At 44.6% G+C, this 15369-nt stretch overlaps 1 protein-coding gene and 4 non-coding genes across 5 annotated transcripts in view; 3 read left to right on the top strand and 2 right to left on the bottom strand.

Annotated features, from left to right (window-relative positions):
- Window positions 1-15369, top strand: part of LOC126334527 (spindle and kinetochore-associated protein 1-like) — a 424403-nt gene that overhangs the window by 94192 nt on the left and 314842 nt on the right. The gene's annotated exons all lie outside the window — the stretch shown is intronic.
- On the bottom strand, window positions 99-188 carry Trnay-gua (transfer RNA tyrosine (anticodon GUA)). The gene is given in 2 exon segments: window positions 99-134; window positions 152-188. It is a non-coding gene; the product is annotated as a tRNA-Tyr (tRNA).
- On the bottom strand, window positions 2223-2294 carry Trnap-agg (transfer RNA proline (anticodon AGG)). Its single transcript has one exon. It is a non-coding gene; the product is annotated as a tRNA-Pro (tRNA).
- On the top strand, window positions 8490-8561 carry Trnap-agg (transfer RNA proline (anticodon AGG)). Its single transcript has one exon. It is a non-coding gene; the product is annotated as a tRNA-Pro (tRNA).
- Window positions 10596-10685, top strand: Trnay-gua (transfer RNA tyrosine (anticodon GUA)). The gene is given in 2 exon segments: window positions 10596-10632; window positions 10650-10685. It is a non-coding gene; the product is annotated as a tRNA-Tyr (tRNA).

The following is a 15369-nucleotide window of genomic DNA, read 5'->3' as shown; positions in this document are numbered from 1 at the left end:
CCCTTCTTAGTTTTGCGGGGCATTCAAAATCTTTGCAGCAGTCGACCCTACATTTCCGCTCAAGGGAAAAGTTTGACAAATAGAGAAATCTAAAATGTTCCTTCGGGCCGGATTTGAACCAGCGACCTATGGATATCTGCCAGAATGACCACTACAGTCCACCGCTCTACCAACTGAGCTACCGAAGGAGTGCACAGCCTGCTTTCTCACGTGGCCCACATAAGTGGCTGCCTCGCGCCAGAGCCGTCTCGTAGCCCGGTCTTCGAATGGGCGTCGAGTAAACGGCGTGAGTATACAGTGGCTCTTCTAGTGTCACTCGTTCTGGCGGCGCCTTCTCTACCACTGGGAAGCAAAGATCGGCCGCCGTTGCTGAATTACGGGTTGACATTAATTCTCCCTACCACTGCAGCGTACGTGGCCGAAGGAACAGGTTTTTTCTAGTTCTGTTGGCAGATGCGAGAGGAAGAGAGACTGCTGTGCGAAATCTTACCTTGCAAATCTCACCTGCGCAGTAAATGCGGGAGTACCATCTGACTATGTCACAAAACCATTTATGCATTTTTTTCCCAATTTGCAGATTATAGACGTCATCCGTGAAATAAAGTTCGTTTGACATATGTTAGCTTATCTGAATACTGTATTACATTCTTCGCAAAACAGATTTACCTCTACCGGAAGAAACGAGTCCACCACCCGTTCGCCAAGTATGTCGTTCGGCCAGCCTACTTTTTCTAGCCCAAATTGTTCTTGTAACGGGGGAAAAGTAAGAAACAGAGAAATATTACATTGTTGAAAAATTGAGGACGCTTCTGGAAGTGCAACGAATAGGAAAGTGGTAAATTACAAATTTGTCATTTCAACATTTAGTATGTTCATCAGAACCACAGAAACTTTGATTAATTTTCATCACACACGCTCATATTTACTGCATAGCACAACGCTTACGTGTACCTTCAACTGGCGCGTCGGTGGTAGGATTGCCTCGGTTCTCACGGCGATTTTGCCTGATTAGAATACCAGTTCTGGACTATACGGCCTTTGAACGGAAACGTCTTGGCCGCCTTTTATATTTCAGAGAAATCTTTATTTAGTTTTGAAACGAGCCAATTTGTGCTTTTCTTTTAAAACCAATAGGCAGCATGTTTGCATAACTTTAAATGATTTCGCAGTTTAATTAAAACAAATGGATTGAAGATATTACTTACTTCCCTTTTTTCTATATTTGTCCCTTTTTTAAACTGCTTTGCATTACAACAATATTTGGTAAGGTTCAACAGTGGATAATTTGAACATTCTGGCGGATGAAATCTGTGTGCTGCAACGAGTAAAGTCAAGGGCATGAGTTCGAGTCTGTCTGGCGCAGTTTTAATCTGGCGGAAATTTTATAACTGCGCACACCCCGTTGCGGACTGAAAATTTCATTCACGAGATACATTCAATTAGCTGTTACAGGGTAATTCCAGCCCAATATTGCTGGGTATACTAGAACCTACTTTACCATTCTGGATGGCGTTTTAAAGTAATTCAGTTCCAGCAACCCTAACAAACAGCGCAAGAATGATTTTGAGAGTGTAATTAATCACCCGTCTGCATTGTGCAGCACCGAAATATTTAAATTTACTTGTTCTACACTTGCCAACGGCTTTGCCGTAGTGGTAACGCCGTTTCTAGTCAGGCGGTTAAGCGCTGTCGGGCTTGGCAAGCACTTGGACTTCCGTGTGTGTGTTAGCAAGCGGGGTGCACTCAGCTTTTGCGAGGCCAATTCAGGAGCTACTTGACTGAAGGGTAGCGGCACCAGTCACGAAAGCTGACAACGGCCAGGAGAGCGGTGTGCTGACCACGTGCCCCTCCTATCCGCATCCGGTGACACCCAAGGGCTGAGGATGACGTAGCCGTCGGTCGGTACCATTGAGCCTTCAAGGCTTCTTCGGACGGTGTTTGTTTAATTTTCCTTCTACAGGTAAACTGGAGCCACACAACACGCGAAAAGCCTTTTCAGATTGTAGATGAAACAAAACGGAACTATGTTGGTACGTGTGCTTCATCTCTAATGACCTCGGCGTCGGTTTGCTCTTAAACCGAAACACTCATTCATTTCAAAGGATTTGGACTCTCGCTGTGCTTGTGCAGTGTCTGGGAGACGGGGCAGGGCCTAATTTCCCGCACACGCTCGCGCGTCCTATTCATCTCTTAAAAGGGATGGATCAAAGCAAAAAAAAGATGGGCTCGTCCGGGATTTGAACCCGGGACCTCTCGCACCCTAAGCGAGAATCATACCCCTAGACCAACGAGCCACGATGGTAATATGTTCCACTTGTTTGATACGGCGAAAAGTGGAGAGAGTGACACACTTCGTGCATTGGGCGCCCTGGCGTGTGGCTGTCGGCTGCGACACAAGGCAGCGCCGTGTTCTGATACAATAGAGCACGTCAAGGCTAATCAAGAGGAGAAATAACGACGAGTCGAGATCCTCTACAAGAGATATGCTTGTACTGCTTTCAGTCAGTTGCATCTCATGGGCTACTTTTTCTCTTCCATCTTTCTCTCTTACAATACGGAACGCCAAAGACTAGACATTTCCTGTGCATGTAACACAAATTCCGTTCCTGAATTGTTTTCGATTTTTTGCTTATAGTGAAGATATAAAAGTGGTTCAGCAAATCGCTTCCGCATCGACGTTAACTAATGTGGTTGAAAATAAGAGCGACCGCAAGATTGTGTCTCATTCACAGAATGACAGGATCTTGTTACGGCAATAATTTCAGTCCATGTCGTCTTAGTCATCTCATTTACGAACGAATTTAAAGCAGTTCCTTATTAGGAGTGATGTTCCGAATTAAAATGTGTCCATACTGTCAAAAGTTGGCGGGGCAGTTATGTAAATGCACGAGTGTTTGTATCTCTCATATGCAACAGTTGGTTACTGGCACTGCGGCCGTTTTAGGGGCTGATGATGTTAACTGAAATTTCTTTTTCCCGCCAACAGCAATGACAGTTACCATCGCACTTAGTGCTGTCTAAATTGATAATCAGTTGTGTCTGACGTATGAAGCTGATTTCTGAGTGACCTTAGCTGTGTTGGTACAAGCAATTTTCCGAAATCACCAAAATGTTCAGGACGAAGACCGCATTCGACTGCCGTCTGGTATTAATGACGATATAGTAAGGCACAGTCAGCAGAAACGTACCAGTCAGAACTGGTCGCATGGGCTGCATCACACGGACCTACATTCCAGTAATTAACACAGACGTGGCATTGGCTGCAATGAAATGTCACAACAGATTTCTCTACCGGCTCTTGAAGACTGTCACACAGCCTACCTCAGGTGATCACCGGATAGTGGCTGGTGCTCGGTATAAGCAAGCGGGCCACACGGCTTCCTGCTTCCTCTGCTGCCAACATCGAAAACGGCCCCACAGTACTACTCGACAGTATGAGCGTGGGGTTGTTCTGAGATTCTCTTATTCTGCGCAACGGATTAATCTGAGATGTGCCCTTTACCCTGTGGCCCGCACACTACCACAGAAGTCAGACATACGCTCCTAACGTTCTAAAGAGAAATGCCTGAAAAACTTTCAGCAATAAATATCTTGTGGAGTCGTCCACTTTAATCCCTCCCCCCCACCCCCCCCCCCCCCACCCCTTGAACCACGGACTTTGCCGTTGGTGGGGAGGCTTGCGTGCCTCAAACATACGGATAGCCGTACCATAGGTGCAACCACAACGGAGGGGTATCTGTTGAGAGGCCAGACAAATATGTGGTTCCTGAAGAGGGGCAGCAGCCTTTTCAGTAGTTGCAGGGGCAACAGTCAGGAAGATTGACTGATCTGGCCTTGTAACACTAACCAATATGGCCTTGCTTTTCTGGTACTGCGAACCGCTGAAAGCAAGGGGAAACTACAGCCGTAATTTTTCCCGAGGGCATGCAGCTTTACTATATGATAAAATGATGATGGCGTCCTCTTAGGTAAAATATTCCGGAGGTAAAATAGTCCCCCATTCGGATCTTCGGGCGGGGAGTGCTCAAGAGGACGTCGTTATTAGGAGAAAGAAAACTGGCGTTCAACTGGCGTTCTCTTGGTCTCCCTCTGCGATTTTTACCCTCCACGCTGCCGTCCAATACTAAAATGGTGATCCCTCGATGTCTCAGAACATGTCCTACCAACCGATCCCTTCTTCTAGTCAAGTTGTGCCACAAACTCCTCTTCTCCTCAATTCTATGCAGTAGCTCCTCATTAGTTATGTGATCTACCCATCTAATCTTCAGTATTCTTCTGTAGCACCACATTTCCGAAAGCTTCTATTCTCTTTTTGTCTAAACTATTTATCGTCCACGTTTCACTTCCATACATGGCTACACTCCATACAAACACTTTCAGAAACGACTTCCTGACATTTAAATCTATACTCGATGTTAACAAATTTTTCTTCTTCAGAAACTCTTTCCTTGCCATTTCCAGTCTACATTTTATATCCTCTCTACTTTGACCATCATCAGTTATTTTGCTCCCCAAATAGCAAAACTCCTTTACTACTTTAAGTGTCTCATTTCCTAATCTAATTCCCTCAGCATCACCCGACTTAATTCGACTACATTCCATTATTCTCGTTTTGCTTTTGTTGATGTTCATCTTTTACCCTCCTTTCAAGACACTGTCCATTCTGTTCAAATGATCTTCCAAGCCCTTTGCTGTCTGTGACAGAATTACAGTGTCATCGGCGAACCTCAAAGTTTTTATTTCCTCTCCTTGGGTTTTAATACCTACTCCGAACTTGTCTTTTGTTTCCTTTATTGCTTGCTCAGTATACAGATTGAATAACATCGGGGATAGGCTACAACCCTGTCTCACTCCATTCCCAACCACTGCTCCTCTTTCATACCCCTCGACTCTATTAACTGCCATCTGCTTTCTGTACAAATTGTAAATAGCCTTTTGCTCCCTGTATTTTACCCCTGCCACCTTCAGAATTTGAAAGAGCGTTTTCCAATCAACACTGTCAAAAGGTTTTGTCTAAGTCTACAAATGCTAGAAACGTAGGTTTGCCTTTCTTTAATCTTTCTTCTAAGATAAGTCGTAGGGTCAGTATTGCCTCACGTGTTCCAACATTTCTGCGCAATCCAAACTGATCTTCCCCGAGGTTGGCTTCTACCAATTTTTCCATTCGTCTGTAAAGAATTCGCGTTAGTATTTTGCAGCTGTAACTTATTAAACTAATAGTTCGGTAATTTTCACATCTGTCAACACCTGCTTTCTTTGGGATTGGAATTATTATATTCTTCTTGACGTCTGAGGCAATTTCGCCTGTCTCATACATCTTGCTCAGCAGATGGTAGAGTTTTGTCAGGAATGTCCCTCTAAAGCCTGTCACTAGTTCTAATGGAATGTTGTTTACTCCTGGGGCCTTGTTCTGACTTAGGTCTTTCAGTGCTCTGTCAAACTATTCACGCAGTATCATATCTCCCATTTCATCTTTATCTAAATCCTCTTCCATTTCCATAACATTGTCCTCAAGAACATCGCCCCTGTATAGACCCTCTATATAGTCCCTCCACCTTTCTGCTTTCCCTTCTTTGCTTAGAACTGGGTTTCCATCTGAGCCCTTGATATTCATGCAAGTGATTCTCCTTTCTCCAAAGGCCTTTTAATTTTCCTGTAGGCAGCATCTACAGGGTGTTTCAAAAATGACCGGTATATTTGAAACGGCAATACAAACTAAACGAGCAGCGATAGAAATACACCGTTTGTTGCAATATGCTTGGGACAACAGTACATTTTCAGGCAGACAAACTTTCGAAATTACAGTAGTTACAATTGTCAACAACAGATGGCGCTGCCGTCTGGGAAACTCTATAGTACGATATTTTCCACATATCCACCATGCGTAGCAATAATATGGCGTAGTCTCTGAATGAAATTACGCGAAACCTTTGAGAACGTGTCTGGCGGAATGGCTTCACATGCAGATGAGATGTACTGCTTCAGCTGTTCAATTGTTTCTGGATTCTGGCGGTACACCTGGTCTTTCAAGTGTCCCTACAGAAAGAAGTCACAGGGGTTCATGTCTGGCGAATAGGGAGGCCAATCCATGCTGCCTCCTGTATGTTTCTGATAGCCCAAAGCAATCACACGATCATCGAAATATTCATTCAGGAAATTAAAGACGTCGGCCGTGCGATGTGGGCGGGCACCAACTTGTATAAACCACGGGGTGTTCGTACCGCCACAAATTCACGAAGAATGTCCAGATAGCGTGATGCAGTAATCGTTTCGCATCTGAAAAATGGGCCAATGATTCCTTTGGAAGAAATGGCGGCCCAGACCAGTACTTTTTGAAGATGCAGGGACGATGGGACTGCAACATGGGGCTTTTCGGTTCCCCATATGCGCCAGTTCTGTTTATTGACGAAGCCGTCCATGTAAAAATAAGCTTCGCCAGTAAACCAAATGCTGCCCACATGCATATCGCCGTCATCAATCCTGTGCACTATATCGTTAGCGAATGTCTCTCGTGCAGCAATGGTAGCGGCGCTGAGGGGTTGCCGCGTTTGAATTTTGTATGGGTAGAGGTGTAAACTCTGGCGCATGAGACGATACGTGGACGTTGGCGTCATTTGGACTGCAGCTGCAACACGGCGAACGGAAACCCGAGGCCGCTGTTGGATCACCTGCTGCACTAGCTGCGTGTTGCCCTCTGTGGTTGCCGTACGCGGTCGCCCTACCTTTCCAGCACGCTCATCCGTCATGTTCCCAGTCCACTGAAATTTTTCAAACAGATCCTTTATTGTATCGCTTTTCGGTCCTTTGGTTACATTAAACCTCCGTTGAAAACTTCGTCTTGTTGCAACAACACTGTGTTCTAGGCGGTGGAATTCCAACACCAGAAAAATCCTCTGTTCTAAGAAATAAACCATGTTGTCCACAGTACACTTGCACGTTGTGAACAGCACACGCTTACAGCAGAAAGACGATGTATAGAATAGCGCACCCACAGACTGCGTTGTCTTCTATATCTTTCACATCACTTGCAGCGACATCTGTTGTTGAAAATTGTAACTACTGTAATTTCGAAAGCTTGTCCGCCTGAAAATGTGCTGTTGTCCCAAGCATATAGCAACAAACCGTGTATTTCTATAGCTGCTCATTTAGTTTTTATTGCCGTTTCAAATATACCGGTCATTTTTGAAACACTCTGTATCTTACCCCTAGTGACATAAGACTCTACATCCTTACTTTTGTCCTCTAGCCATTCTTCCTTAGCCATTTTGCACTTCCTGTTGATACCACTTTTGAGGCGTTTGTATTCCTTTTTGCCTGCTTCATTTACTGCATTTTTATATTTTCTCCTTTCATCAATTAAATTCAAAATTTCTTCTGTTACCCAATGGTTTCTACTAGCCCTCGTCTTTTTACCTATTTGATCCTCTGCTGCCTTCACTATTTCATCCCTCAAAGCTACCCGTTCGTCTTCTACTATATTTCTTTCCCACATTCCTGTCAATTGTTCCCTTATGCTCTCCCTGAAACTCTGTACAACCTCTGGTTCTTTCAGTTTATCCAGGTCCCATCTCCATAAATTGCCACCTTTTTGCAGTTTCTTCAGTTTTAATCTACATTTCATAACCAATAGATTGTGGCCAGACCGCAGTCGAATGCGGTCTTCGTCCTGGACATTTTGGTGATTTCGGAAAATTGCTTGTACCAACACAGCTAAGGTCACTCAGAAATCAGCTTCATACGTCAGACACAACTGATTATCAATTTAGACAGCACTAAGTGCGATGGTAACTGTCATTGCTGTTGGCGGGAAAAAGAAATTTCAGTTAACATCATCAGCCCCTAAAACGGCCGCAGTGCCAGTAACCAACTGTTGCATATGAGAGATACAAACACTCGTGCATTTACATAACTGCCCCGCCAACTTTTGACAGTATGGACACATTTTAATTCGGAACATCACTCCTAATAAGGAACTGCTTTAAATTCGTTCGTAAATGAGATGACTAAGACGACATGGACTGAAATTATTGCCGTAACAAGATCCTGTCATTCTGTGAATGAGACACAATCTTGCGGTCGCTCTTATTTTCAACCACATTAGTTAACGTCGATGCGGAAGCGATTTGCTGAACCACTTTTATATCTTCACTATAAGCAAAAAATCGAAAACAATTCAGGAACGGAATTTGTGTTACATGCACAGGAAATGTCTAGTCTTTGGCGTTCCGTATTGTAAGAGAGAAAGATGGAAGAGAAAAAGTAGCCCATGAGATGCAACTGACTGAAAGCAGTACAAGCATATCTCTTGTAGAGGATCTCGACTCGTCGTTATTTCTCCTCTTGATTAGCCTTGACGTGCTCTATTGTATCAGAACACGGCGCTGCCTTGTGTCGCAGCCGACAGCCACACGCCAGGGCGCCCAATGCACGAAGTGTGTCACTCTCTCCACTTTTCGCCGTATCAAACAAGTGGAACATATTACCATCGTGGCTCGTTGGTCTAGGGGTATGATTCTCGCTTAGGGTGCGAGAGGTCCCGGGTTCAAATCCCGGACGAGCCCATCTTTTTTTTGCTTTGATCCATCCCTTTTAAGAGATGAATAGGACGCGCGAGCGTGTGCGGGAAATTAGGCCCTGCCCCGTCTCCCAGACACTGCACAAGCACAGCGAGAGTCCAAATCCTTTGAAATGAATGAGTGTTTCGGTTTAAGAGCAAACCGACGCCGAGGTCATTAGAGATGAAGCACACGTACCAACATAGTTCCGTTTTGTTTCATCTACAATCTGAAAAGGCTTTTCGCGTGTTGTGTGGCTCCAGTTTACCTGTAGAAGGAAAATTAAACAAACACCGTCCGAAGAAGCCTTGAAGGCTCAATGGTACCGACCGACGGCTACGTCATCCTCAGCCCTTGGGTGTCACCGGATGCGGATAGGAGGGGCACGTGGTCAGCACACCGCTCTCCTGGCCGTTGTCAGCTTTCGTGACTGGTGCCGCTACCCTTCAGTCAAGTAGCTCCTGAATTGGCCTCGCAAAAGCTGAGTGCACCCCGCTTGCTAACACACACACGGAAGTCCAAGTGCTTGCCAAGCCCGACAGCGCTTAACCGCCTGACTAGAAACGGCGTTACCACTACGGCAAAGCCGTTGGCAAGTGTAGAACAAGTAAATTTAAATATTTCGGTGCTGCACAATGCAGACGGGTGATTAATTACACTCTCAAAATCATTCTTGCGCTGTTTGTTAGGGTTGCTGGAGCTGAATTACTTTAAAACGCCATCCAGAATGGTAAAGTAGGTTCTAGTATACCCAGCAATATTGGGCTGGAATTACCCTGTAACAGCTAATTGAATGTATCTCGTGAATGAAATTTTCAGTCCGCAACGGGGTGTGCGCAGTTATAAAATTTCCGCCAGATTAAAACTGCGCCAGACAGACTCGAACTCATGCCCTTGACTTTACTCGTTGCAGCACACAGATTTCATCCGCCAGAATGTTCAAATTATCCACTGTTGAACCTTACCAAATATTGTTGTAATGCAAAGCAGTTTAAAAAAGGGACAAATATAGAAAAAAGGGAAGTAAGTAATATCTTCAATCCATTTGTTTTAATTAAACTGCGAAATCATTTAAAGTTATGCAAACATGCTGCCTATTGGTTTTAAAAGAAAAGCACAAATTGGCTCGTTTCAAAACTAAATAAAGATTTCTCTGAAATATAAAAGGCGGCCAAGACGTTTCCGTTCAAAGGCCGTATAGTCCAGAACTGGTATTCTAATCAGGCAAAATCGCCGTGAGAACCGAGGCAATCCTACCACCGACGCGCCAGTTGAAGGTACACGTAAGCGTTGTGCTATGCAGTAAATATGAGCGTGTGTGATGAAAATTAATCAAAGTTTCTGTGGTTCTGATGAACATACTAAATGTTGAAATGACAAATTTGTAATTTACCACTTTCCTATTCGTTGCACTTCCAGAAGCGTCCTCAATTTTTCAACAATGTAATATTTCTCTGTTTCTTACTTTTCCCCCGTTACAAGAACAATTTGGGCTAGAAAAAGTAGGCTGGCCGAACGACATACTTGGCGAACGGGTGGTGGACTCGTTTCTTCCGGTAGAGGTAAATCTGTTTTGCGAAGAATGTAATACAGTATTCAGATAAGCTAACATATGTCAAACGAACTTTATTTCACGGATGACGTCTATAATCTGCAAATTGGGAAAAAAATGCATAAATGGTTTTGTGACATAGTCAGATGGTACTCCCGCATTTACTGCGCAGGTGAGATTTGCAAGGTAAGATTTCGCACAGCAGTCTCTCTTCCTCTCGCATCTGCCAACAGAACTAGAAAAAACCTGTTCCTTCGGCCACGTACGCTGCAGTGGTAGGGAGAATTAATGTCAACCCGTAATTCAGCAACGGCGGCCGATCTTTGCTTCCCAGTGGTAGAGAAGGCGCCGCCAGAACGAGTGACACTAGAAGAGCCACTGTATACTCACGCCGTTTACTCGACGCCCATTCGAAGACCGGGCTACGAGACGGCTCTGGCGCGAGGCAGCCACTTATGTGGGCCACGTGAGAACGCAGGCTGTGCACTCCTTCGGTAGCTCAGTTGGTAGAGCGGTGGACTGTAGTGGTCATTCTGGCAGATATCCATAGGTCGCTGGTTCAAATCCGGCCCGAAGGAACATTTTAGATTTCTCTATTTGTCAAACTTTTCCCTTGAGCGGAAATGTAGGGTCGACTGCCGCAAAGATTTTGAATGCCCCGCAAAACTAAGAAGGGTGCAATGAGGTACCAGTGTCCACATCCACACAGTATTAGATTGGTGCATAAGTTGGTAGTATTTTTCAATAATTTTTATAAACACAACACAACACATACACACAGCAGAGTCTTTACTCATCAACGTCATCAACGCTGGGGTAACTTTTCGATTCCGCAATTGTAAAAATCACTAAGTTTTGAGATGAAGAACTCATCGAGCCGCGCTTATAGCGCATTTTCATCAGGAAAATAAGTTTGTTCAAGGTTGTTCGAAAGACAGCAGAAAAGGTAAAAATTTGAGGGCAGGATCTGGTGCAAAGTGTGGGTGCAGAAAGATTTCCCAACCCAAAGCCTGTATAGTGTTTCTTCTCAGTCTAGGAGAATCCGGGCGGACGTTATCGTGGAGTAACATTGCATTATTATTGGATTGCGTATGCAAGACGCCTCAATTCTTGGGCAATACAAAACAGAAGTGAGGTTACACCTCAGGGAAGCCGTTAGTAGGACACAGCACCGTCGCTCTTCCACCAACTGCGTAACATTATCTTTTGTGGATGTACGCAGGTCATTGTTCGGCGAATTGTTGCTTTGTTTGGACTCAGCCATTCCTTTCTTTTCCTCTTGTTAATATAAAGATACCATTTCTCGTCAGCTATAATGAAGCAGCATAGAAATGATCGGTGTTGTTCTCTAGCCGATTGATGATGATGATGAGCGAGCAGAAATGAACATATGGGCAACCGCTGATTTTCATGGTTTTGGCTTGGAGCATGCGGTACCCATACACGTGATTTTTCAACCGTCCCCCTTGCTTGGAAATATCGAACGATGATGGAATGATCAAATTTCATCACATTTGCCAGCTCTCGAGTACACCAACGTGGATAACTGTGGATTACTGCATTTCACTATCTTCATCAAGCTCCGAAGGTCTTCCTGAACGTTGGAAGTTACTAATGTCAAAATGATTCTCCTTAAAACAAGAAAGCCATTTTCTTGCCGTGCTCTGTTCTATGGCGTTATCCCCACATACGGCACAAATGTTTCCCGCTGCCTTTGCTGCTGCCAGGCCTCTCCACAAGTCAAACAGAAGAATGCCGGAAATATTCCCATTTCTCCACTTTGCACTCAATTCTGTAGCATCCGATGCTCCACTCACAATCTCAATATGACAAAAGGCAATGACTCAGATATCAAGAGTGAATTACAAATAAAAATTGGCACTCGATAAATAAACCCATAGCAACTGGAACACCAACAACACAAAAACAAATCGCTACGAACTTATGCAACAACGTGATACCTACTCCGCAAGCCAACATACGATGCATGGCAAAAGGGACTTCGTACAAATGTTATCGATTATCCGTCCAATTCCATACACGTATTGAGCGAGGGTGAAATGACTTGTCTCCTTGCCTGTGTAGGCGTCCTACTCTCCATTACCTTATTCTTACTATTCCTACGCTAGGTATACGGTGGTAGCCGCAGAACTGTCGCGCGATTCACTCCGAATATTCGTCCACCCAGTTTATCCAATAGTGTTTTGCGACAACTGTGTCGTCTTTCTTCCAAGGACTCCCATGTAAGTTCCTCAAGAATATCTGTTACAGTTTTTTTGTGAGCTATATCGACCAGTTACCGTCCTAACAGGATATCTCTGAATTCTTAGGATGTCTGTCGTAAGGAAAGATGTACAAACGCCGGGACAGTGCTCTAGAATTGTTGGCACCAGTGTCTTGTACGAGCATTGCATTATAAATGTACCTCCGCTTCCCAGTCGCCTTCCAACAATTCACCCACTCATCTTCTCCAACACTGTTTTTTTCGTAATCACTCGATTTTAAGGAGGGAAGGAAGGCTAATGTTTAACGTCTCATCGACAGCGACGTCACTAGCGACTGAGTACAGGCTCGCTGTAGGGAACGACGGGGAAGGAAATGGGGCATGCGCATTTCAAACGAACTATCCTGGAATTTGCCGTAAGTAATTTTAGAGAGGATCGCCGAACGGGAATTTTAAGCGTCGTCCTCCCGAATGCAAGTCGAGTGTGCTAGCCACTTCGCTAGCTCGTTCGGTCGTCCCACGTCATTTTGTGTGTTAGTTCTACCAGTAAATAGCTATACGATATGATCTACTCAAGACGATGACCGTACCTTTTTGCAATCTGATACTATCGTGTTCTTTACCCTTGTCGCAGCCATTGCCTTACATGCATCCTCATTTGAAGAGATTGCCATTCATTGCAACAAGTGTTCCTTTTTTTCCCTGGCTTTCCGCGTTAACATCAGCGGAGCTGTTGTCATTAACATTCTCAGCCAGCAATCTTTCAGTTATGCCGACCCTACCACCTTCTACGTGCGTGCCGCGTGTAACAAATTCTAAACAATTACAACTCTGGACATTTTTAAGTGTAACCAACACAAAAAAAATGGTTCAAATGGCTCTGAGCACTATGGGACTCAACTGCTGTGGTCATCAGTCCCCTAGAACTTAGAACTACTTAAACCTAACCATCCATGCCCGAGGCAGGATTCGAACCTGCGACCGTAACCAGCACAGAGCTGCTTAAATATTTATTGTTCTGCATCTAGTTTCAACATAATCTCATGCATGAAATGTATTCACAGTTGGGAATGTGGACTACAATCAGGTGTATAATGGAATGACGAGAACGAAAATTTGTGGCGGACCGAGACTGGAATCCGGATTTTCCGCTTATCGCAAGCGGTCGCCTTACTGTTTGGCGAGACTCAAGCTTCCGTATGTGGTCAACCATGTGCCTACAACCTACACTACGAGTTTAAGTTGTTATGTATATTCCAGTACAGAGGACATTTCATTCGAAAGTAGCATGCGGGCGTCGGCGCATAAATACGTTATTACAGTACCTGTGTTATTCCGAATTACGATGTAACGTTGCATAGGACATCGTCAGGCACGATTTAAAATTACGGAAGAGTATAAAATCTGCATGTATTTATCGCTGTTAAAGTCAGTGGGAGTGAAGATATACAGTGATAATAGTGTGAGCGCTGCCTACAACGGCAGTAAATGACGCCTGGTGCCGTTGCGGCCACGTGATCCGAAGAAGGCAGGTATACAAGAGGAGCACAGAAGAATGGGGAATCAATCTAGCAACGACACGTGCTGCAAACGGGGAAATCCACTGGTCTGTGTGACTTTGACAAAAAGCAGACTGTTACCGTTCGGAGAGCGGGGACGAGCATCTCTGAAACGGCAACGGGAACGAGCATCTCTGAAACGGCATCCTGCTCGGCAGTTCGTGTGCTGCTGACGGCAGCATCCATGAGAAGTGGTTGAAGGGAGGTGAAAGCACGAATAAGCGACCAAAGTGTTGGACATCCACACCTCATCACAGAATGTGGAGGACGTAGACTTCCTCACTCTATACACAAAGACAAATAGCGATCTGTGTAAGATATGACAATTTATTCAATGATGCTGCACGCAAAACGCTCTTTGAGCACACTGTTCAGTGCTCATTGTTCAACATGGGGCTCTACAACAGACGGGCCCTACGCGCTGCCATGTTGACCCAACGACATCGTCAGTTGCGATTGCAGTGGGCAAGTCATTGAGACCATACTGTTGATTATCAGGTCGGTAGTCGCGTCCGCGTACGACATTATCAAGGTGTAGCCAGTAACGTAGGGGAATCACTCTGCCTTGGACTGTTGAAAAAATATCGATGTATCTATAGGTAGGCAATGTTTTCTCTCCCGATATATATCGCAATGGCAATAGGAAGTGCTGATATTGTTTGTTTGATTTGTTCATCATTTTCGGGAACTGTTTTTGAAAAATGCCGATGTGAAGAAATGGCACACCAGCTGCGTTAAAAAACAATTTTAGCGCATCTGCTGTGCCATTTCTTCACATCGGCACTCTTCAAAGTCAGTTCCTGAAGATGATGAACAAAAGTATGAATGAAAATGCTGGTCTTTGCGGTGGGCGGAGACGTGTGAGAGGAAGTGCTGACTACCAACGAAATCTGCAACGTTTAGCTTCACCATTCAGTTTTGGCGCTTTAACTGGCAGGTCGCTGGCGTTGGCAGAAATCAGAAAACGGGGAAGTCCACTTGAAGTGTTCCGGACAAATCCGATACGTGACGAAACCGAACGACTGACCTATCGGACACCAGTCATTGTGCCGCTTACATGCATTTACCAATTGTTAGCAAAGTGGTTATCGCCAAACGTGAACATTCATCGTTTTCCTTTCAGTTCTTGCTTTAAGTGAAACAGGCAGGCTGCTAGCTTGCCCGTGTACAGAATATGTAATAATAAATCAGTAGTTAAATACACAGCTCCAAAACAGTCAGTATGTTCACGGTGTGCAGCCGCTCCGGAAACAACCATGCCGTGTCGAACACTCCACGCACAGTTTGTCTGCGATGTTGCGTTACAAACGTGGACCAATATGCTATTAAAGAGGGTCATAGTGTTTTGACTCATCAGGGTGTAACACTTTTTTGAAACTCGTGTGCATGTGATATTCACTGCTTTAAATTTTTGAAGTATGCTAGTGTTGTGGTTGGCATGAGTGCCAACACCGTGTTACTAGAGGAGGCCGAAAGGCA

Source organism: Schistocerca gregaria, chromosome 2 (assembly GCF_023897955.1).
Source record: "Schistocerca gregaria isolate iqSchGreg1 chromosome 2, iqSchGreg1.2, whole genome shotgun sequence".
NCBI lineage: Eukaryota > Metazoa > Arthropoda > Insecta > Orthoptera > Acrididae > Schistocerca > Schistocerca gregaria.
This window is presented reverse-complemented; position numbering and strand designations above follow the sequence as displayed.